The sequence below is a fragment of the Capsicum annuum genome, unplaced genomic scaffold (assembly GCF_002878395.1).
Source record: "Capsicum annuum cultivar UCD-10X-F1 unplaced genomic scaffold, UCD10Xv1.1 ctg1184, whole genome shotgun sequence".
In the NCBI taxonomy this organism is placed as follows: Eukaryota; Viridiplantae; Streptophyta; class Magnoliopsida; order Solanales; family Solanaceae; genus Capsicum; species Capsicum annuum.
This window is the reverse complement of record NW_025816951.1, coordinates 1,798,996-1,824,241: the sequence shown is the minus strand read 5'-3', so window position 1 is coordinate 1,824,241 and position 25,246 is coordinate 1,798,996. Positions and strand designations below refer to the sequence as shown.

At 34.8% G+C, this 25,246-nt stretch overlaps 1 long non-coding RNA gene across 5 annotated transcripts in view; it reads right to left on the bottom strand.

Moving 5' to 3' along the window:
* Nucleotides 1–24,548: 24,548 nt before the first annotated feature.
* The window catches only part of LOC107853530, a 6,544-nt gene continuing 5,846 nt past the window's right edge, over nucleotides 24,549–25,246 (bottom strand). For 2 of the 5 annotated variants that reach the window (XR_001669803.2, XR_001669805.2), the window contains exon 6: nucleotides 24,620–24,938. This is a non-coding gene — a long non-coding RNA (uncharacterized LOC107853530). Of the gene's footprint in view, nucleotides 24,939–25,246 lie in introns of all 5 variants that reach the window. The other 3 variants (XR_007048954.1, XR_007048955.1, XR_007048953.1) reach the window with 3 other exon arrangements.

Below are 25,246 nucleotides of genomic sequence, written 5' to 3'. Positions count from 1 at the left end.
GACGACATCCATGACACACCGTAAGACTATTGATAGGTCATCAGAATCGCCGTCAGCCTGAGACAGCAAAAGCCAAACTTAAGAAGAATCTAACGACGTCCGTGATAGGCCGTCAGGCCCCTGATAGGCCGTCACGGGCGCCATCGTCTATTCCGAGAAAAATCTAAAACACTTAATTTTATTTCCTTATTTAGGGTTTACTATTTAAAGCCTTGTTTGAGGGTTTTTATTGGGAGGAAATTATTGAGTTATCCAGCTATCCATTGACATATTGACAGTATATGATTTTTTTCTCTCTCTCTCTAAGAACAATATTTTAGAGTTTTGCCTTGTGATTCAATTACAAGAACACTTTTGATTTTCTTCATTCTTGTAAGTTAATATTTCTAGTTATGAATTCAAATTGTGTGCTTATTTCTTGCATCATGAGTAACTAAACACTCTTAACCTGGATTATGGAATTTAGGGTTAGGTCATGATAAGGTGTTATTTAATTACTCAAGGTTTAATAAGTGTTAGGATTTCTTGTTAATTCTGAGATTAGAATTTATGTCTGTTGGTTGCAAATAATAGCCGTACCTACTTTAGTTTGCTTGAGAAAGAAATCATAAACAGTAGGAAATGAATTATCAACAGGGACTCGGAAAGGCTTCATTTAATAATCAGCGTTGTAATAAGGTTGATTAACCTGAGGTAAAATCTGGGCAGTGAGTTGCGATTCCCTAAGTCTGAGAGGATTAGAAAATTAGACGCTCGAATAGGTCGAGAGACATTTGAGCATATCATCGATAAAAATAGCTTGTCATCCTAACCACCGTGAGAACCTTGAGTTAATGGTAGCATCTGTCATGTTTCATAAGCCCTAGTGAACATAATCTTGGTTATCTCATAAAATCTTGGTTACAAACATTAAGTTCAACGTGATAAATAATTTTCTGCAAAACTAAAACCCTCATTTCAGGAAACAGTAAAATACCAGTGAATTAAATCGTAAACAACTTGAGTTCACACCCTATTCCCTGTGGGATTCGATCCTAACCTAGTTGGGTTTTATATTAAGAATGATCTCTTACACCCATTCAAGAGTGTAATTTGAGCGTTACCAGTCTCATGATTGGGATGTGGTAGGCAAATGGTAGGTTGGGTAGGCAAGCCTTAGGATTCTATATTATTAAATGTGTAAATGTTTGTTTGAATGATTTTTCTATTGCATTTTTCATCAAATGTATTTATTCGCCGAGGATTATTCCAAGGTTACATGTATATATTCATTGAGGAATGCCCCGCGACACTTTGTATTCAGAAGAACGATCATGATCAAGTCCCAAGGCATCGGGTAAAGAATAGTTAGGATAATTAGAATAGCTCACATTTTCATTTCGGTATTTTTTTAATTTTGGTTTGTAATAAATTGTACTAGACACTATTTTTTTTTGGAGTTTTGACTGTTTGTTTTTTCGTTTTCTTATTGTGTTTTTTGTTGGTTTATACATTTCATAGCGTCGTACTAGCCTATATACTTCACGAAGTGACCGTGGTTGAACCATGGGACCGAGGGATGCCTAACACCTTCTCTTCAGTCAACATAATTCCTTATCTAGAATCTCTATTCGTGGGCCAGTTTTAAAGAGTCAAAAATTATTTTGAGAAAGAAATTCCTAAGATGACTTGGAATGCCAGATTTAGGTCAAGTGGCGACTCTGAATTTAAGTTATAAAAGTCTTTTTCGAAACACATTTTTTATCTTCTTTGTCACTTTTAATAAATATAAACACTTTTAAACTTAAAGTATAATTTTTTTCGATTGTAAAAGGGGTGTAACAGTGGTGGCCAGCGGTGAGGGAGAAGGAAAGGGGAAAAAGAGAAGGAAGAGTGGTGGTTGTCGGTCAGTGGTTAATTCTGGCAGCGACAAGAGTTTTTGGTATAGAGAGGGGAGAGAAAAAGGGAGTAAGGAGGCTAATGGGGGGAATCAGATTAGGGTTTTTGGGTTGATTATATTAAAGAGATATTTAATCTCAGCAGTTGATTGCGAGATCAATGGTTGTGATTAAAATTGAGGGAGTTCAGTAAAAATTGGTTAGATTTAAATTTGAACTCATATTAGGCTAAAATTGATATCAATTGGGTGGAAGAATGGCTAGAAATTAAATAAATTGGAGAAATTGTTTTAAGTTAGGCCGCTATTAAATTAATATATATAACAAGATTAACCAATGTTATAAAAATCTTTGTAAATAAATTTAACGACACATAATAAATTATTAAAATCGATGACATTATTATTATTATTAATAATAATAAAATCATTATTCTCAAATTAATTATAATTAAATTATATAAATAAAATCAATGGCATGTAATATATTATTTTAAAATCTACGATAATAATTATTTGAAATAAATTAGGCACCTATAAATAATACAAAATTTAGAATTACAAAAATAATACAAAGTTATGTAAAAAATATTATATTTAAATTAATAAATTATATATATTATATAAAAATACAAAATTAAATAAAAAATAAATTGCATACTTTAAAATCATGAATGTGACGCATCGGTGTTTATTGATATCAAAATAATATGTAAAATATATTAATATTTGAAATCAATAATTTTTGTAAAATATCAGCGTAGGAGGAGTATCGGGAGGTCAAAATTGGGTGTCAACAGCTGCCCCTTCATTGCTTGAGAATGATGGAAGAATTGTCGAGCAACGAAAGTTAATCTAGTAGCTAATTTTGTCTAACCGAGAGAATAGTTTGTTGGAATTAATGCAATAGGAGGTCATTTTAAACTAGTGTGACTGAGACTTTGGTTTTAAGTAGTCTACATATCTCTGGTTTTATGAGAATCAAGTCGTGTGTAGTTCTAGATTTAGTAACGAACAATATACCAAAAGAATGTAAATAAGAAAGGAGGGGCATTAATAATGATATCATGGGTCGATGAGATGAGAGTGAATAGGATTTGAAACAATGACAAGCTGAGAGGTATGAATACGAAAGGAAAGTGAGTTTATATGACGGATAGATAAATAGGGTGATATTCCAAAAATAGGAGCACAAATTATTCTTGTTTGTTGCTCCTTCTTTTTCACCTGCGTACTTTTCTACATGCTAACCAATGAAGGTTAAAGCATGTAAACAATAAGCCCATAATAAGCAGAAAGTAAATAGAAGAATAAATAAAATGTATCTGTTATATTGTTGGATTGGCTGTTGGGTTTCACAATGCAATATTGGATTGGCTATCAGACCTCTCAATACAATGTTGGGTCAGTTGTCGGGCTTCTAGATGTAATGCAAGATTGGCTGTTGGGACTCTCAATATAGTGTTGGATCAGTTGTTGGGCTTTTCGATGTAGTGTTAGATCAGCTGTTGGGCCTCTCAATGTAGTGTTGGATCAACAGTTGAGCTTCTCGATACAATATTAAATTGACTATTGGGCCTCTCAATGCAATGTTAGATCAATTATTAGGCCTTTCGATGCAATGTTGGATCGGCTATTGGGCCTCTCAATGTAATGTTGGATCAACTATTGTGCTTCTCACTGCAATGCTGATTAGCTGTTGGTCTTCTCGAAACAATATTGGATTGACTGTTGGGGCTCTTAATATAGTGTTGGATTAGCTGTTGGCTTCTCGATACAATGTTAGATTGGCTGTTGGGCCTCTAAATCCAGTCATTCAAGTTGTTGTAGAGTGATTCTTGTCATATTTACTTGTTAATTCTGCACTCAAAGAAAATTATGAGTTTTTAAAAGGGAAAGGTTGATTTATTCTTCTACCTCGATTAAAGAATCTTGTTCTCGATATCACCGTTCGATGATGAGCCTCATCCGGGTCTTCACTTGGGCTGATAATTAATAGTTTTGAAATTATGTTTGAAAATAGTTGTCTTTTGAAAGTGATAAGTAAAGCTTATTGTAAAGAATGTGAAATGTTGTCGAATCATTGACTGTGACATATCTAGAGACAATACAATGTCTTATCAGAATTTGTTCTCTTGTACATAAATTTTGAGGACCACTCAAAAATTTCTACCCCAGTATATATTTGTTTGTCGTAAAAGATCACAAAAAGACTGCTTGTAAGAATTTTTGAGGTCGTCTCAAAAATTTTGCCTCAGTTTTATAGTTGTGTTAATGTCAATCCCATATAGAATTTTTGAGGTCCTCTCGAAAATTCTACCCCAATTACAATGTTCATATAAGGGAAATAAGAGAATTTTATTATATTGAGATCGAACTCCATAGGAGCGCCTACGTATCCCACTTAAACGGGAATCAACTCAAACATAGTTCTAATTACAATGTAAGGGTTGTAAGATAAGATTATCGTAATATCTCTTAACAACATTTGAATTGATAGGTTTGGACCAAACTATGCCATCCACCTCTATGATTATGAGAGCTCCTCCTGTCAAGCCTTAATGAACCATGTAAGGGCCTTGCTAATTTGGTGAGAATTTTCTTTGCCTCATGTTGATGTGGAAAAATACATTTCAAAACTAATTGCCTAGGTGTGAAGTAACTTGACTTATCTTCAAAATCAACCTTACTAACAAACTCCTCAGGGATCTCTTCTTCTTTCATTTCTTCTAATTCACTTACATTATATTGTATAGTCTCGTTATGTGTCACAAGCTCAGATTCAATATTTTTTAAAAGTGATTTTGTTATAAGAGAGAGAGATAGAGAATAAGCTTTTATTAATGGTGCTAAAATGTCTCAAAACATAATGTTAAAACAAAACAAAAATTGCAAACCAGCTCAAAAATTGAGTCTATTTATTTTAAAATAGGAAAACATCAAAATCTTTCAATTCTACCTAAGTGCCCGGAAAGGCCTAGATGGACTGGATCTCTAGATGGTGAGTGTAGTCTTATCTCCATTGTTCTGAGTAGGTGCTCCTCTCTCCTAATTGATGATGACATGATAATCTTCTTCCTCGGTCAGAAATATGAACCTCAAGCTTTCCAAAATCTCCTTTTTATATCCTAGCCAACAGAAGACACTTATAGCCTCAAATATTACCTGTCGTTATGCACTAATAGGAGTACACTTTTTACCTTCAAGGAACCATATAGAATGTTAGAAGTCCACATGTTCATCAATATCATATCGAGTATATTTACTTGATAGTCTAGAAGGGGATTGTTGGTGACATTTGGTGCTGGTTATTTCAACTAAATAACCTTGGTGTCGATCAAATTTTAAATATTCTTCTTCAAGGCAAAACATGTCTCAATCGGATGCCCTTTCATTTCAAAATGATAAGGACAAGTCTGATTATGGCGATACCACACAGACTTAGTATCAACATGCACGATAGGAATGGGCGTGATATAGCCTACCTTTTTGAGTCATTCATATAATTTGCCTATGTGTTTAGCTAAATGTGTGCATTGTATCTTTTCAAATTTGGATTTGAATTTGTGGTTTGTTTAACGAGAAGGTTGGGATGCTTGAACTTGAGTGGGTTGGGCATTGTATATAAGATAGGTAGGGCTTTGGAATTGTGGGTGCATTTGATATGGAGTAGGTGCTTGGAATAGTAAGGTTTGATATGGCACTGGGGGTTGTAATAAGTAAGGAGATGTTGGGTATAGTATCGTTGTTTTTGGATAAGGTGGTGGAATTAAAATTTGGTAACTTATAACACATTTGAAGGCTGGGCTACCATTACCATACCAATCTCTTTCTTTTTCTTATTCTCTAAGGTTCCTCCAAATTGTGAAGTTTGTAAAGATTCTAGACTTATGATACTTTTGTTCTTAAGACATCCTTCTAATATATCCCCCACTTTGATGATATTAGTGAAACTTTTATCAACAACAATGATTATTTTCTTAAGGTATTGTGGCTTTAGAGAGAGAATGAAATATTCTTTTATTTGGGGTTCCTCTATTAGGGATCGAGCTCTTGCAGTCTCAGACCTCTACCACATAGCATAATATTAGAATGACTCACCTTATTTCTTCCTCAAGCTCTACATGTAGAACCAGTTAGGAGCATTGTAAATATTAAATCCAAACTGCTCCATGAAGTTAAACACTGAGTCAATCTAGCCAACCCATTTCTTGACATCTTGTTCCATATACCATGTTAAAGCCTCCCCAATGATACTTCTCATGAACATCTTCATTCTTAACTTTTCGTTCTTCCAACTCCTTCCAGTTTGTAAAAATACATGCGCATATGCACTTTCAAATCTTCATTTCCATTGTATAGCTCAAATTTTTGAGGTTTGTACCCCTCCAGTAAATCAACATCAGGATGAACACACAACTCTTCATAGCTGAGCCCTCTCAATCTATTACTTCCCTTCAATTGTCTCAATCTGTCAACCACAGATTGCGTGGTAAGGTCTTTTTTTAAAGGATCAAATGTGTGGTAAGCATATAAAATGGTTTCAATGTATATGGTGTTTAGAGTATGTATTCTAGATGCATGATAGTAGAATATGTTTTGGATGTTTTGGTTTGAAGGATTTTGCGGAGGTATGGGGATTGAGTATTTAGGATCTTGGACGTGTTGGGTAGGTACATATGGTGTGTTTTGGAGGGGATTTTATAGATTTTGGATGTTTTAAAGAATTTCAGGTTGAGAGAGAGGCATTGGATGATTAGGAGGAGTTTGATATTTTGAGATAGCATAACTATCGTCTTGCAGATCGGGAGTACTCAGATTAAGGAAAAGTTTGGCTAAGTTGTGCCCCTGCGCTAACTCTCCTTGTAACCCCAAAATTTTCTTCTCCATTTTCAGTATTATTTCATTCTATTCGGCAATACTTTCTCCCTCCAAGCTAGTTCTATCTTTTTCTGTTAGGTTGTGTTGATCTCCCATTACTTCTTTACCCTTGTGACTCATAGGCAGAGAAGGAGGAGAAAGAGGAGCTCCCTTTGATTGGTTATGGTAAGCCAGGGTGCATAAATCAACCTTTTGGGAGAGAAAAAACAACAACAATAACAAAAAAAATAAAAAAAATAATAATAGTACATTAATGACATAAAGAAGTAAACAAAACAGCACACAATAAACATGTTGTTTGATGCTTCCTATTTTGGGAGCCTCTTTTGAGCCAGAGGTAGACCTATCGTTGTTTGAGAGATAAGTATGTCATAAAATAATATCATTTGCTCATAAAATGATAAACCCCAACATTAAAACTTTATTGAACTAAATTGTCTCCTAAATTAAAAGAAAGAAAAATACAAGAAAATCATAAGGAAAACCAAGACAGTCTTTACTTGATTTGTCAAATTCATGAAGTTGGGAGTACCATTGAACCTGCAAAACAAAGTGTTAGCCTACTCCACCCCAAAGAGAAAATGACAACATTTAGGCATATTTATCTCTCAAAATGAACATAAGTAATGAAGCATTCATTTTTGGGATTATTAAATCCCTTAGAACTTAGGGCATGACTTTCTAACAAAATATCCTAGTTTTTTGAGATACTTATTCCTTAGAAAAGGAATAAATGGTTAGGTTCTAGGTTTAAGAATTGTTGTATGACATGTTACCCTGAGAGTGGAAAAGCTAATGACTGTTGATGCACTACTGATCGACCGATTCACAAGGCATTTTTCATAGGTTGTTTTAGAAAAGAACGTCAATGCAACCACGTAACCATTCATAAAAAATAAAGAAGGTTCCAAGTGTAGAAAAATATGAGAGGAATGACAATTTAAGAAAAGAGGTAACACATGGAACACAACAAAAAATACAATAATATATTCATCAACATAAAAAATAAGACAACACATAGTCAATTATCAAGAAAAAAGGCAAAAGGGGATAGGCATGAAGAGAGATATAAATCACATAACGGGAAAGGGGAAAGGGCTAACATGTTGAAAAATAAATCATGATGTCAAAACAAATAATATTACGGAAAAACACAAAAATCAAAAATAAAATTTAGACAAATAACAAAATCCTACATAAAACATAAATTCGTAGTGGTTAGAACCTAAGTATCCCCAGAAGAGTTGTCATGCTGTTGCACCCCATTTTTCTCGTAAAAAGAGGAATTCAACATGAAAAATCTTTTTAGGAATAGTTGAAACAGAAGAGTCGCAACATAACGAATTAAGGTGCATTAGGGCACCATTCTATTATGAGTGTATTATTATTTAGTCTAATTCACTAGAAATCGAATAACGTTTTTAATTACCTCGAAAGAAAGGTATTAGGAACCTTTCAAGGTCCTTAAATGTGGATCCCGACCAAATTTATATATTACGTGGGGATTCTACGTGATAAATAAAAGTTATTTTTTTAATAATTTAATATTAACTAAGTGATGTAATAAAGAACATTTTCAACTAGTGTATTTATCATACAAAGAATAAAAAATACAAGAGATGCAAGGCTGACTTTTTGCGACATGCAAATAATACTTGAATAATACCATAATTTGTGTATTCGTCATCTTCCTCGGATTACAGACTCTGGTGAACTCCTTTTCTTTACAGTATATCCAGCAAAGATAATATTCAATAATAATGAGAGACGTGTTAGAAAGATTTGCCACTTTAATTTGGTGGTCAATTTAATGTAAGAATAAATAAATTGACAACACATCAAGTTAAAATTAAGAGAGGGGGAGAGAGAGAGAGAGAATGGGATCAGGTACGACAAGTGATGTGCTATAGAAATATAACACTTTTGATGCTTAAAATATGAAAAATATGGAAGCATCTGAGGTTATTTTGTTAAATATGATGCATTTTGGGTATGTTTTGCACATAATCATATTTTAGATACTAAGTTTGCAAAAATTTGAAAAAGTGTTTTTGGCTACTTTTTGGAGCAACTATGGATATTCGGGACACTTACTAGTATGTTTGTGATCAAAGTGTGTTCACGAATTGAAAAAGAGCAGAACAGATGACTCCCAACACTTGCGGGATTTTTTCATCCTGTAGCTATGCCGTGTAGCTGTACTTACCCAGATGACCGCAGGTACTACCTGCGCCCAGGGTTAGGGTGCAGGTATAGACCACATGTGGCCACCAACTCTATTTTCTTCTATTTCGTTCGGACTTTGGTTTTAGGTTTTCCTCATGTACTATAGATACCCTTTATGTGTTCTTTAGTAGGAGTTACATACTTTTGATATTCACAACCATATTTTGATTCCAAGATTCAATTTTGATCTTGGGATTTTCTTGTATTTACTTCAGTTGATTGATTTAGTTATGGTTGTGGGTATTTACACTTTTTATCATTTTGATTTCATCTATGCTTTCAATTATGAATGATATTGATTTCTTTACAAGTATGAGAGGCTAAAACGTATAGAGTCATAAGTGGCCAACCTCAAGCGATCCCAGCATATTAGTATGTTCAGTTGTATAAAGATGATGAAGATGATCTGGGATACATTAACCCAGCAGAGACTGGAGCTATCATTCCTCCTGTTTTGCCCTCTGATGTCAAGTTTAAAATTTTTAGTGCTATGATTCAACTCTTATACTTGAAGGCATATTTGCAGGGTTGCCTACAAATGACGCAAATATATATCTGGAAAACTTTACTGGGATTTGCACTTCATATGCAAAATCTAGGGTAGATCAGGAGGTATTGAGACTAAGGTTATTTCCCTTCTCGCTTAATGAAGAGGCATTTTTATGGCCAGGGGAACATCAAAGATGGTCTATCACTACATAGAATGAGTTATACAAATAATTTTTGTAAGGTTTTTCCTCCATCTAGGGTATTGTAGCTCAAGGATAAGATTTATAACTTTACGCAGCTACAGTTAGAATCTATGTATGAGGAATAGTTCAGGTTCAAGAAGAAGCTTAGCATGGTGCCCAACCACTGGATTTCAGGGACAAGCTTGTTGGAGATCTTCTATAGAGCCCTAACTATCAGTTCTAGAGCAATGGAAAACACTATCTCTAGAGGAGCTTTCATGAGATTATGATAAAATATGGCTCCGATAATTATGGATCAGATCTCATTAACTAATCGAAGGCGACAAACTTGGGAGGTTGAGAGAGGTTCAGATATTTATTCTATTGGAGCTTCTAGTGATCAGAGTATAGCTAAAGATGTTGTAGCTCAGGAGATTTTACAATTAAGGATAGAAATTGGTAAGTTGTCCAAATAATTTGCAATAATAAATGCTGCAAAGGTTAATGTATTAGAGGTATAGGGTACAGCTTCTAGGGTGCAGAGTCTGGGTCAAAGGAGGAGGTAAAGTATGTGGATCATCAATTGGTGGGTTTGTAAGCCCAAGGGCAAGGGAATCAAGGTCAGAACTATGATGTTAGAGAAAAATACATTCCACCTGGCAGACGAGATGCAGAATCGAGAATAGAAGAGATATTGGCTAAGCTGATAAAGGGTTAAGAGAGTCAGGAAACTTGCCTCAAAGAACTCAAGGCCAATGTTTCAAGATTGAATTAGAAGGTTGAATCACATGCAACTGCTATTAAGCAGTTAGAGCATCAGTATGAGCAAATCTCTGCCATTTTGGCCCAACGTCAGGTAGGTGCATTTCCTAGTGACAATGTACCAAATGCTCCAACACTGGTTCATTGTCTAGATATTAACACGAGGAGTGATTCCCCACCTAATGAGTACTTTTTTTATTGCTACTAATGATCTAAAGAAGGAAAATATTATTGTAGATGAGCTACCTCAAATTGATTTCGAGAAGCTGACTTGTAGGGATGATGATTTTGGGAGTGATGATGATGACCACTGGGTATCAGAAGAGCTCCAAGATATAGTGCAGCAATTTAGCATATATATTCATGCACCATCAGTAGAAAAGAAGAGAGACCCAAGTCCAATCACCATTCCATGTTTTATTGGGCCTTTTGACATTAATTAGGCTCTATGTGATTTGGGAGTAGGAATAAATATAATGCCATTGGTGATATACAGGGTGTTGGGGTTAGGCAAACTTAATCCTACATCTGTAAGGTTATTGATGACTGATTTATCTATAAAGGAGCTAGTGGGTATTGTGCTCAATATAGAAGTGAAGGTAGCTTTATTCACTTATATAATAGATTTCATGATATTCCGGGTGTTGATTGATATGCAACTTGAGGAGATCACTTTCAAATGGAATGATAACCGAATAATGTTGAATATATGCATGATAGTTCAAAATCCTATTGATGTGAGAGTGGTAATAGTGATTGATACAGTGGGTGATAATGTGGTTGAAGTAGATATACCTATTAAGGAGAGATTAGGGGTAGAAACATTAATAATTGTGATCATGAACTTTGAGAGTGATGGGATAAATGAATATGATGAGTTGGGTCAGGCACTACATGGCATAGGTTCTTTCAAATATGCCCTTAAGAAGCTGGATCTTGACTTCAAGAATAAAACCATACCTCCCATAAGACCATCGATTAAAGAACCATCGATATTAGAATTAAAGGACCTCCCATATCACTTGTAGTATGCATTCTTGGGGGCTAACAATACTTTACTAGTAATTATTACGGAAGATTTAGCAGAAGCACAGGTAAAAGCTTTGATATCAGTGTTATAAAAGTTCAAGAGCTATTGGGTGGACCATTGCAGACATTGTAGGTATTTCACCAGGAATATACACATATAATATACAGCTTGAGCAAGTCAACATTCCTAGTATTAAGCACCAGAGACGACTAAACCCTCTCATGCAAGAAGTGGAGAAAAAAGAGATAATCAAGTGGTTAGATGCTGGAGTGATTTTCCCCATTGCAGACAACAAGTGGGTGAGCCTGATTCAATATGCTCCAAAGATAGAAGAAATCACAGCAGTTCCAAATGAGAAGAATGAATTAGTACCAGTGAGGCCAGTGACCGGTTGGAGAGTATGCATGGACTACAGAAAGTTGTACAAGTGGACATAAAAAGACAATTTCCCTATATCGTTCAAGGATCATATGTTAGAAAAACTAGTAGGCAGAGGTTGGTACTATTTTATGATGGGTACTTAGGGTACTATCAAATCATGATTTCTCTCAAAAACCAAGAAGCAACTACCTTTACTTTCGCTTATGTGACCTTTGCATTCAAGGGGATGCCGTTCAGACTATGTAATACGCCTGCTACTTTTATGAGATATATGATGTCCATATGCTCTGACATGGTGGAAGACACTATTGAAGTATTCATGTATGACTTTTCAGTGGTTAGGGACTTATTTAATGATTTTTTAGCCCATTTGGCCAGTATACTACAGAGATGTAAAGAGTGCACCTTGTACTAAACTGGGAAAAATGCCACTTCATGTTGAAAGAAGGTATCATGCTAGGGCACAAGATCTCCAAACATTGTCTTGGGGTGGAAAAGTGAAGATTGAGGTAACTGAGAAGTTTCTGCCGCCAGTGTCAGTTAGAGGCATACGGAGTTTTTGGATCATGCAGGCTTTTATAGGAGGTTCATCAAGGACTTCTCTAAAATTGAAAGTTCTTTATGCAAGATTTTAGAGAATGAGGTAAAATTTCTATTCGATGATACTTGTCTCAAGGCTTTTAAATGCCAAAAGGAATAATTGATTTTAGAGCTTATCATTGTGTCTCCTGACTGGTCAGTACCTTTTGAAGTAATGTGTAATGCGAGTGGAGTGGCCTTTAGAGATGTTCTTGGCTAAATAAGAGAAAATATATTGTATCCCATCTACTACGGCTGCAAAGCTTTAAAACCCGCATAGAAAAATTATATAGCTAAAAAGTAAGAGCTACTTACGGTGGTTTTTGCTTTTGAAAAATTTTAGTCTTACTTGATTGGGATTAAGGTTATAGTGCACACTGAACATACATCCTTGAGGTACTTGATATCGAAGAAAGATGTCAAACCCATATTAATTCGTTGGGTTTTTTTACTGCAAGAGTTTGATTTTGAAGTCAAGGATCGAAAAGGGAAAGAAAATCAAGTTGCAAACCACTTATCCAGACTTAAGGAGGATACCATAAAGAAACTAGGGGATAATCTTTAGATAGATGATGCTTTTCCTGATGAGCGAGTATTGGTAGAATCTCAAGATTTGATTCCCAGGTTTGCTGATTTTGCCAACTATTTGGCAAATAATTTTGTCCTAGAAGATCCATCCTTCCAGCAACAACGAAGATTTATGCATGATGTAAGAAAGTTCTTTTAGGATAATCCATATTTGTTTAGGGTCTGCGCTGATGGTGTAAATTAGATATGCATTCTAAAGGTGGACATGATGAGCATTGTGGAAGCTTGTCGTTTTTCACCAGTTGGGTGTCACTACAGTGGCATACGAACAATCCATAAAATCTATATTGTGTGTTTTACTGGCCTTAAATTTACAAGGATACTCATGATTTCGCAAAAGCCTGAGACCAATATCAGCGTCAAGGCAATATTTCACAGTGATAGGAACTCCCCATGACACCTATTCTCGAGTTAGAGTTGTTTGATGTGTAGGGAATTGACTTTATGGGCTCGTTTTTAAGATCCTATGGCATGAGATAAATTTTAGTACAGTTGACTATGTGTCGAAATGGGTAGAGGCAGTTGTGCTGCCAGATAATGAAGGTAGAAAAGTCATTGCCTTCTTGAAGAGAAACATCTTTTCCTTATTTGGCACTCTATATGCAATTATCAGTAATGGTGGGTCATATATCTGCAACCATTTGTTCAAAGCACTTCTTGATAGATATGATGTAAGAAATAAGGTGGAAACACCTTACCATCCACAGATAAGTAGGCAAGTGGAAGTTTTGAATAGAGAGATAAAGTCCATATTAGAAAAAACTGTGAATACCACTAAGACTGACTAGTCTAGAAAGCTAAACAATGAATTATGGGCCCACCATACAGCCTATAAGACCCCCATATATGCCTCTCCATATCATCTTGTGTATGGAAAAGCATGGCACTTACAAATTAAGCTTGAGCATAAGGCACTATGGACATTGAAAATGCTAAATTTTGAGTGGCATGATGCAGCAAACTTGAGGTTGAGCAAGGTGAATGAGTTTTAGGAATTTTGACTCAGTACTTTTGAGAACTCAGCCATATACAAAGAAAGAACAAAGTTGTACCATGACAAAAATATTGAGAAGAGAATATTCAAACCCGATGATTTGGTCTTATTATATAATTCAAGACTACGCTTGTTCCCTGGTAAGCTGAAATCAAGATGGACTAGACCATTCACTGTGGTTAAGGTGTACCCATATAGTGATACTGAGATAAAATATGATGGTGATATCCCATTTAAAGTGAACGGGCAGTGAGTGAAACACTACATGAAAACCTGAAAGAAGTAAGAGTTTGTGCTAAAATAGACCTTGGTGAAGTCTGAGTAGTCAAGGGAACTAAGTCATGCTACGACAGTAAATCAAGCTCTGCTTAGGAGGCAACCCAAGGTACACGGACACCTAGTGCATCCTAGGTATGTTCTCACTTTCCTTCATTTTACTTTATTTTGGTGCATTAAGGACAGTGCATAGTTTTTAGTTGGGGGTGGGCATACCAGGCCGCCATTGATTTTTGATGTCGTACTTCTTTTTCTGTCGGTCGCGGTATGGTTGTAGAACCGGCATGTCTAGGATAATTTTATGTCATATTGTGTTTTATTTTGTATTATTTTATTTTTGTGTAATTAGAAGATTTTTAAGTATTTAGGGCAATAGTCATGTTTTGATTGATTTTTGATAGCCCTAAAAAATTTTGTATTTTAGAACTGTGTGAATATATATATATATATATGTGTGTGTATGAACATTGAGGATCTTTTTATGGCATTAGGATTAGGGACATGATAATCACTTGCTAATAATTGCATGAATCGGATAGGTAGTAGTTGGTAATGTTGACTCTGTGCCATGTGTGTGTGAGATACTACATAGTTCCCTTTATGTGTTGAATTCAGAACTTGCCTGATTTGTCTTGCCTAGGTTGAAGGATAGTCGGTTAGGAAAGGATCATTGGCCATTTTTGTTTTTAGTCCATTTTTAGCTTAAATGACCTTCCATGTGTGAATTATATCCCTTGATCCCTGTTTTGAGACATATAAGCCTATTTTTCTAGTTTTACCATTTACCTTCCCATTTATATTATAATGAACTTGTTTTGGCCCTGGTCCTCCTTGGACATTGTGCACCTTAACTCAGACAAAATGCCTAAGTTGAGAGTGGTTATCATAGGGATGCATAGTGTAAAGTGGGTATGTAGAAAGGTTAAGTAAGGAAAAAAGTTAGTAGGGCTGGGTATGGTAGCAAAAGAAAGAATAAAAAAGTAAAGAAAAATAGTGAAAAGGAAAAAAATAAAAATAAAAGACCACACCCAACCAGAATGTGCAATAAAGAATCAAAAGGGAGAAATAAGGGTGGAATAAAAGAAAATGGGCTAGTAAGTGAGACCTAAGGTTAGTGTAGTGTCAAGGAGGCTTAGTCACTTGATATGTACATATTTACTATACCAGCCCCCAAGCCTACATTACAAGCAGAGAAAAGTCCTATAGCGATCCTAACTTGACTATCTAAATGATAAGGTATAGAAAATAAAGGCAAGCCTATGGTATATGATACACATTGATTGGAACTTTTCTTCAGAGTAAGAGTATCTCATGACCATCCCTGCATTGACATATATTATTTTATATGAGTTAGTAGGACATCTTATTGTAAAGGCACTTGAGTCATATTACTAGCTATTTGCTTGTTTTTGGTAGTGTAACTTATATATATGAGTAGTTGTCAGTTTCTAATGTAATTGCCATACCTTGATCCCACTGTGTCACATTGTTGTACTTCATGTTCATACAGAGTTGGTTTTGGAAAATAAGAATGGAGGGGGTGTTGTGTTCTCCTAGTTAAACATCATTTTTGTTTTTGTTGTGTTTTGTTGCCTGAGGACATGCAAATGTTCTAAGTTGAGATTGTTGATGTGCTATAGAAATATAACACTTTCAACGCTTAAAATGAGGAAAATATGAAAATTTTAGTGATTTTTTTGTTAGGTATGATGTGTTTTGGGTATGTATTGCAGGAAATCATGTTTTGGGTGCTAAGTTCGTGAAAAGGGTGGAAAAAAGTATTTTTGGCTACTTTTTGGAGCAACTATGATGTTCGGGATACTTTTCAGCTTGTTAGTGATCAAAGCATGTTAAAGAATTGAAGAAGAGCTGAAAAAATTACTCCCGACACTTACTAAGTCAACCCACAGACCGCATGTAGGACCTATGGATTGCAAGTAGGCATAGCAAGTGCCAAGAGTCCAAAATCCCAAGAGCTGACTTGCGGAATTTTTTTATCTGGTACCTAAGCCATGTGCCTGCATTCAGCCTGCTGCCCGCAGGTATTACCTGTGCCTAGGGACAGAAGCAGGTACAGACCACATGTGGTCACCGACCCTTTTTTCTTCTATTTCGTTCGGGCTTTGGTTTTGGGGTTTCCTCATGTACTATAAATACCCTTTATGTGTTTTTTAGTAGGAGCTATGCGCTTTTGATATTCACAATCATATTTTAATACCAAGATTCAATTTTGATCTTAGATTCTCTAGTATTGACTTTAGTTGATTAATTTAGTTATGGTTGTAGGTTTTTACACTTCTTATCACTGTGATTTCATCTACTCTTTCAATTATGAATGATATTTATTTCTTCACAAGCATGAGCTGCTAAAACCCATAGCTAGGGTTGTGGACATCGTGACAGCTTGACAATATAGTGGAAGTATGATTGTTTAATTTAACCAATACCCATTGCATGCATTGTATTATCTTCATTATATTAGATTTCTTAGTGGTGGCAGACGTTAAGACCCCGCCTAGATTATTGCTACTTACTCTGAAAGAGGAGTAGTAACTAGAAAAAGATAATGGCAACAGTAATTTGTAGTTTAGCTATCGATCCAAGATACTAGGTATTATATGTGTAAGATGGTTAGATTTAATCTAATAACTAGAGACTCAAAGTGTAATAATTAATAGGGATCAAGACAAGGGTTAGTAAATGCGAAATCCTGAAACTCAAAAGGTAAAGGGTGAAATTTGTCTACTCGTCTAAAATACTGTCGATGCTAAATAACTTATTGATTTTACATGCAGGGTTTTGGGTTGATTCAACAAAGCACGATAAGCATATAGAGTTGAGAAGCTGGGGGGAACATAATCCTAGTGTTCATCAATACTGATTACAGCCGAAGTTGATATTTACTCTTCGTTTTATATTTCCATTCAAATCCCCCCATTTACTTTTTCAATTTTTTCTTCTTGGTTACAATATCTGAAATTCAAGAGTTCACGTATTTATTTGGGATTTAACCCCAACCTTCATTGAGTTACTATATTTGATAACGACTGTATCATCTTCAGAGAGGTGGTGTAGCTTGGGCGTTACCAAATTTTAGCGTTGTTGTCGGGGAATACGGTGTTGATTTGTGAACTAAAGTCATTGCAGTCTTTGGGTTTTGCTTTTTGTACTTAGTTGGGCATACACTGGTGTATGCCTAGCATACGGAGTAGAGGTAATCCCTTACTCCTACTGAATCTGAATCCAGAGAGGATTCTACAAACACCTAGTATGATGTTAAAGTAAAAAAGAGAAGATTTACCTCCCCCTTCTCTTGAAAGAGTTCAGGACATTGTTGATTGAAAGATAGGTGCGATTTTATCTCAAGATGAAAATAAGAGATGGGTAGTAGAAAAAACTAAATGCATAGCTCGGGAGGTAGAGTTAGCTGAGCAGAGACAGGCAGCAGACCGCCGAGCAATACTCGGTGGAAAATAGAAGAGAGTAAGAGGAGGCCAACCTCAAGTGATCCCAGCTTATCAATATGTTCAGCCATATAAATATAATGAAGAGGATCTAGGATACATTAACCCGACAGAGACTAGAGCTATCATTCCTCCTTTTATGCCCCCTGATGTCAAGTTTAACATTTCTAGTACTATAATTCAGCTCTTATACTTGAATGGTGTGTTTGCAGGGTTGCCTACAGACGACGAAAACATGAATCTGGCAAATTTTACTAGGATCTGCACTTCATATACCATACCTAGGGTAGATCAGGAGGTATTGAGATTGAGGTTGTATCCCTTCTTACTTATTGGAGAGGCATCTTTGTGTCTAGGGGAACTTCAAAGAGGGTCTATCACTACATGGAGTGAGTTAGGCAGATAATTCTTATAAGGTTCTTTCCTCTATCCAGGGTATTGCAGCTCAAGGATAAGATTTATAACTTTAGCCATCTGCAGTCATAATCAATGTATGAGGCATGGTTCAGGTTCAATAAGAATCTTAGCATGGTGCCTAATCACCAAATTTTAGGGACAAACTTGTTAGAGATCTTCTATAGAGCCCTGACTATCAGTTCTAGAGCAATAGCAAACACTATCTTCGGAGGAGCCTTTATAAGATTATGATGGGTAATGGCTTCGATAATTATGGATTAGATCTCATTAACTAATCAAGGGTGGCAAACTCGGGAGGTTGAGAGAGGTTCTGACATTTATGCCATTGGAGCTTTTGGTGATTGGAGAATAGCTAAAGATGTTGTAGCTTAGGAGATTTCACTATTAAGGACATATATTGGTTAGTTGGCCAAATAATTTGCAATAATAAATGTTGCAAAGGTTAATGTAGTAGGGGTATAGGGTGCAATTTCTAGGGTACATAACTTTGGGTTAGAAGAGGAGGCAAGGTATGTGGATCATCAATTAGCATGTTTTCAAGCCCAAGGGCAAGGGAATCAAGGTCATAACTATGATGATAGAGAAAAATACATTCCACCTGGCAAACGAGATGCGGAATCAAGAATAAAAGAGATGTTGGCTAAGTTGATGAAGGGTCAAGAGAGTAAGGAAACTTGCCTCAAAGAGCTCAAGGCAGATGTTTTGGGATTTGAATCACATGCAACTTCTATTAAGTAGTTGGAGCAGCAGTCTAGGCAAACCTCTGCCACTTTGTCCCAACATCAGACATTCCTCCAACACCGCTTCATTGTCTGGCTATTAACACGAGGACTAATTTCCCACCTGATGAGTACTTTTTTCCTACTGCTAATGATCCAAAGAAGGAAAATATTATTGTAGATGAGCCACCTCAAACTGAATTCGAGAAGCTGACTTGTAAGGATAATGATTTTTAGAGCGATGACGATGATGATTGGGTATCAGGAGAGATCCAAGATATAGTGAAGAAATTTGGCATATATTTTCATGCACCATCAGTAGAAAAGAATGGAGACCTAGGTGCAATCACCATTCTATATTATATTGGGCTTTTTGACATTAATTAGGCTCTATGCAATTTGGGACAGAAATAAATATAATTCCATTGGTGATATACAAGGTGTTGGGGTTAGGCTAACTCAAGCCTACATCTACAAGGTTGTTGATAGCTGATTTATCTGTGAAGGAACCAGTGGGTATTATGTATAATGTAGAGTGAAGGTGGCTTCATTCACTTATCCTATAAATTTTAGACTATAAAGTTGATACCTACTCTCTGATTATCTTAGGTAGACCTTTCTTGTCTATTGTTCAGGTGTTGAATTATATGGACCTAGAGGAGATCACTTTTAAATGGAATAATAAGCAAAATAGTGTTGAATATATGCATGACAGTTCAACAACCTGCTGATATAAGACTGGTAGTAGTGATTGATGCAATGGTTTATGATGTGGTTGTGGGTGTACCTATTGGTGGAGAGATTAGAGGTAGAAGCATTAGCAACAGTAATCATAAACTTTGAGAGTGATGGGGTAAATAATAAGATGAGCTGGTTAAGGCACTACATGGCATAGGTTCTTACAAATATACCCCTAAGAAGTTGGATCTTAACTTTAAGAACAAAACCACACCTCCTGCAAGATCATCAATTGAAGAACCATCGATATTGGAATTAAAGGCCCTCCTACCTCACTTTCACTATGCATTTTTAGGGGCCAACAATACTTTACCAGTAATTATTGTGGTAGAATTAGCAGGAGCATAGGTGAAAGCTTTGATATCAGTGTTACAAAAGTTCAAGAGAGCTATTGGGTGAACCATTAAAGACATTATAAGGATTCCACCAGGTATATCCACACACAAGATATAACTTGAGCCAGACAACATTCCCAGTATTGAACATCATAGACGACTGAACCCTCCCATACAAGAGGTGGTAAAAAAGGAGATAATCAATTAGTTAAATGTTGGGGTAGTTTTGCCCATTGCAGACAACAAGTAGGTAAGCCTAGTTTATTGCGTTCCAAAGAATGGAGGAATCATATTGGTTCTAAATGAGAAGAATAAATTAGTACTAGTGAGCCAAGTAACCGGCTGGAGAGCATGCATGGACTATAGAATGTTGAACAAGTAGACACAAGAAGACCGCTTCCCTATGCCATTCATGGATCAATGTTGGACAGACTAGCAGGCAGGGGTTGGTACTATTTTCTTGACGGGTACTCTGGGTATAATCAAATCATGATAGCTCCCAAAGACCAATAAAAGACTACCTTTACTTTTCTCTATGGGATATTTGAATTCAAGAGGATATCATTTGCACTATGCAATGTGCCTGCTAATTTTTAGAGATGTATGATGTCCATATTCTCCGACATGGTGGAAGACACTATTGAAGTATTCATGGATGACTTTTTAGTGGTTGGGGACTCATTCGATTATTGTTTAGACTATTTGCCCAGTGCACTGTAGAGATGTAAAAAGTGCAACTTGGTACTAAACTGGGAAATATACCACTTCATGGTGAAAGAAGGTATCATGCTAGGGAACAAGATATCCAAACATGTTATTGAGGCGAACAAATCAAAGATTGAGGTAATTGAGAATTCATCGCCGCTAGTGTTAGTTAGAGGCATACGGAGTTTTTAGGGTCATGAGCTTTTATTGGAGGTTCATCAAGGACTTCTCTAAAATTTAAAGCCCTCTATGCAAGATTTTAGTGAAAGAGGTGAAATTTTTATTTAATGATGCTTGTCTCAAGGCTTGCAAATTCCTGAAGAAATGATTGATTTCAGCACCTATCATTATGTCTCCTGATTGGTCAGCACCTTTTGAGGTAATGTGTGATGCGAGCAGAATAGCCTTTGGAGCTATTCTTGGCCAAAAAATAGAAAAGATATTGCATCCCATCTACTATGCCAGCAAAGCTTTAAACCCTGCACAGAAAAATTATACAGTTACAGAGCAAGATCTACTTGTTGTGGGTTTTTCTTTTGAATAATTTTGGTCTTACTTGATTGGGACTAAGGTTACAGTGCACACTACCTGTTCATCCTTGAGTTACTTGATGTCGAAGAAAGATGCCAAACCCAGATTGATTCATTGGATTTTTTTACTGCAAGAGTTTGATTTTGAAGTCAAGGACTGAAAAAGAAAAGAAAATCAAGTTGTAGACCACTTATCCATACTTGAGAAGAAGACCACACAGAAACTAGGGGATAATCTTGAGATAGATGATATTTTTCCTGATGAGCAAGTATTGGTCACATCTCAAGATTTATTTCACTGGTTTGCTGATTTTACCAACTATTTGGTAGGTGATCTATCCTAGAAGCTAAGATTTATCCTTACAGCAATGATGAAGATTTATTCATGATGTAAGAAATTTTTTTGGGATGAGCTATATTTTTTTAGGGTTTGTGCTGATGGTGTGATTTGGAGATGCATTCCAGAGGTCGAGATGGTGAGCATTCTAGAAGCTTATTATTCTTTAATAGTTGGGGGTCACCATAGTGGCACACGAACAACCCATAAAATTCTACAGTATAGGTTTTACTAGCCTTCAATTTACAAGGATGCTCATGATTTTGCAAATGCCTGTGACCAATGTCAACGTTAAGGCAATATTTCATGGCACTAGGAACTCCGCATGACACCTATTCTGGAGTTGGAGTTGTTTGATTTATGGGGGATTAATTTCATGGGCCCATTTGTGAGCTCCTATGGCATTAGATATATTCTGGTAGCTGTTAAGTGTCGAATACTTCAAGTTCAAGCTGATGCCATGAATAGCACAATAAAAACTGAAAAAAGTTTATTGCAGAATAATGTAAATTTTAGGAGCCAGATAAATAATATAGGGAAAAATACATATGTTAGCATACCTCAATACTAAATTACAAAAAATAGCAATACTTTTTCTTAATTACCTTGTGTAGCATTTGTAGCATTATTTTAAGTGGGGAACCACAATTACCATTTCTCAAAAGAAGGTTCCATTATTCCCGCTTAAAACTTTCTCTTTCCTTTAATTGCTTTATACTTTACCATTTTTCATGCTTCTTATCAGATTTTCTCTTTCAAAATTTTTCCTTCTTAACGTCTTTTCCACGATCTGATAAGGATATTGTTTCATAATTTCAGGAAACTAATTAATTCAGTTGTTGTATGTTATCAATTTCTCAATATATTTTTTTTTTAAATTTTGTACTGTAAATAATTTCTCCATTTCATCTTTAAGGTTTTGATTTTTGTAGTTGTTAACGGAGAATCAAGGTCATCAAATTTGTTGAATTTTGTTTTTTTTGTTTTTTAGTTAAATTTGATGTTTTATGAGTTGATATAGTTGAAAAAATTAAATTTTGGATGAGAATTGGAACTGGGTTTTGTTTTGTTGCGATAAATGGAGGATAATCGGCGTTGAATGAATATTGTAGATGATTTTGGGTTGATTTATTGTTGTTGTTGGTTGAATTTTTTCGAAGATAGCTAATATTTTGAAGAAAAAAGTGGTTGAAAAAAAGTTTCTTCTCCAAAAGACAAAATAAAAAAAACATGAGAAGAAAAGAAAAGCAAAAGAAATTGAAAAGTCAAGCAATGTTGATGACGATGTAGAGAACTCTTTGTGCTAATGAATCTGAAGAAGATATGGAGGAAGAGGTATTTTTTTGTTTTATATGTATTTTTATTTACTGTTATATATGTAGGGATTTCTGTAAAGCATTATCAATTGGGGTAATATGTATTTTTTCAGTGAGTTAATATGTATTTTATGTTTCTCCTGATATGTATTTAGGAATTGCAATGAGGTGATTTGTTCTGTTAAAAATACATATGCATGTTATATGTAATTTTTGATGTGTTGGTTGTATTTTGTTGATTTGTACAGTTTAAGGTGTAGTTTTAATGTGTTTTGTTGTTTTTTTACAGGTTTACGTGATTTTTTTTTGGTTAAATTTGAGAAACATCATTGGGTTCTCGCAGTTTTATCATTCTTCGAGAGGTGCATATTCTTATATAATTCATATGAATCCTCTGGTCACTATGCAGTTGTTCTGGCTGAGATAGAGGAATTAGCTGAGATTATCCCATTGTGTCCCAAGCTTGTAATTTCTACGAAAAGAAAGGTATTGATCTTCATAACCATCCAATATACAAAGATAAAAACTTATCAGATCTTTTTGATGTGTTATTTGCAGATGAATTGATTCAACAATCAAGTGAAAGCATGTAAGTACTTTAATATACATTTACCAATATCGTTTGTAGAAATTAAATTTTATTATTCAATTTTTTTTGTAGGAATTGTAGTCTGTATATGGTAACATACGCAGAGTGTCTTTCTTATGGTAAAAGAGTTTCTTTGATTGAGTTCAACCCCAACACACTTCGTACATGTTATGCTGCACTATTGTAGGACTATGTATGGCAAGAGAAAATAAAAAGCAAATGCTCATAGCGATGTCGAAGCACCCTTGAGGCCTGACAGGCAAAACTGAATAACTAGTGTCACTGAAGTTTTAGAAATATGATGATTGTTGAATTTATTACATTGGATAGTCGACAAACTGCTGTATGAATGTTGTTTTTTTTGTACAAACTTATTTCATGTTTTGAAGTGTTTAAATGTTACTTGTTTTGAAGTGAATGAAAGTAATTCATTTCTGTTGTATAAGTTGAATATGTTTTCAACAATTTTGTACTATGTGTTTTACTCCAGTGTTCAATAATATTGGTTGTAGTGCGATTGACCTCTGAAATACATATGCAGTTTTGAAATTTTCAATAAAAATACATATGCACTTACCTTCATATATATTCTAATTTGTATTCATTTACTTTCAAAATACATATGAGATGAATTCAACTTTAAGTTTGTGAATTGAATGAAAGAAATTCATTTAAGTATTTTATGCAGTTTTATTTTTTTTGCTATGAGATTTAGAGATCAAAAATACATATACAGTGTTCAGATTTTACATTAAATAAATATATATGCAAAATACATCATATATATTTAACTTCAATATATATATATATATATGAAGCATATGTATACATATATTTATACATATATGTATTTTAATGTTTATTCATTCAATTCCAAATTAAATATGAATTGTTTAGATTTTAGAATAAAAATACATATGCAATATACATCATATGTATTTATCCTTTGTTCAATAATTTCAAAATAAATATGAGGTGATTCAAACTAACAAATTTAGAAAAATGCATGAAATTAATTTATTTTAAAATTTTATTAAAATCATATGAATCTGCATTAAAAATACATATGTAATATACATCATATTTATCTTAATTTTTCTTCATTCTAAAGCTAACATTCATATGAGGTTCACCAAAGTTACTAAATTTATACTAAAAATACATATATACAGTGTTCAGATTTTGCATTATATACAAATGCAACATTCATATTAAACAGTGCTTAGATCGCAAATGCTAAATAAATGTTTAGAACCATAAAAATGAGTTCATTATTATAAAAAGTGCAGAAAAAAGTATCAAAAAATAATACAGAAGAAAAAATGTATCATTTACGATATTTCCTATAAGAATGTCTATTGTGACCCTTAGCCCCACATCCAGTGCATGAGTTAATGTTCTTCTTTCCAAACATATCTCGACCGATTTTCCACGATCCTTCTTTGCAGGAGGTCTTCCAGGAGGGCGTTTGTACTTTGGTGGCAGTACAATTGTTGGAGATGTCTCATTCATCTTGGAGCATACCTAATTTGTATTTTGATATGGATCAATAGAATTTCATCACATTCAACAACTAAATTCGATCATTCATTGATCTAGGATTTCAGAAAATAATTGAATAAAATTCAAATCGAAATTTGTTTAAATTATGTTCATAATTGAAATTCTACAAAGCTTCACAATTTGTTCAAAAAATACATTAAAATAAAATTTGTTTAAAGTAAAATACAAACACAATAAAAGTTTCCAACCAAATACAGAAACTACTGAATCGAACAGAAGTAAAACACGTATAACATATATTTTCACATATACAGTTATATTCTGAAATT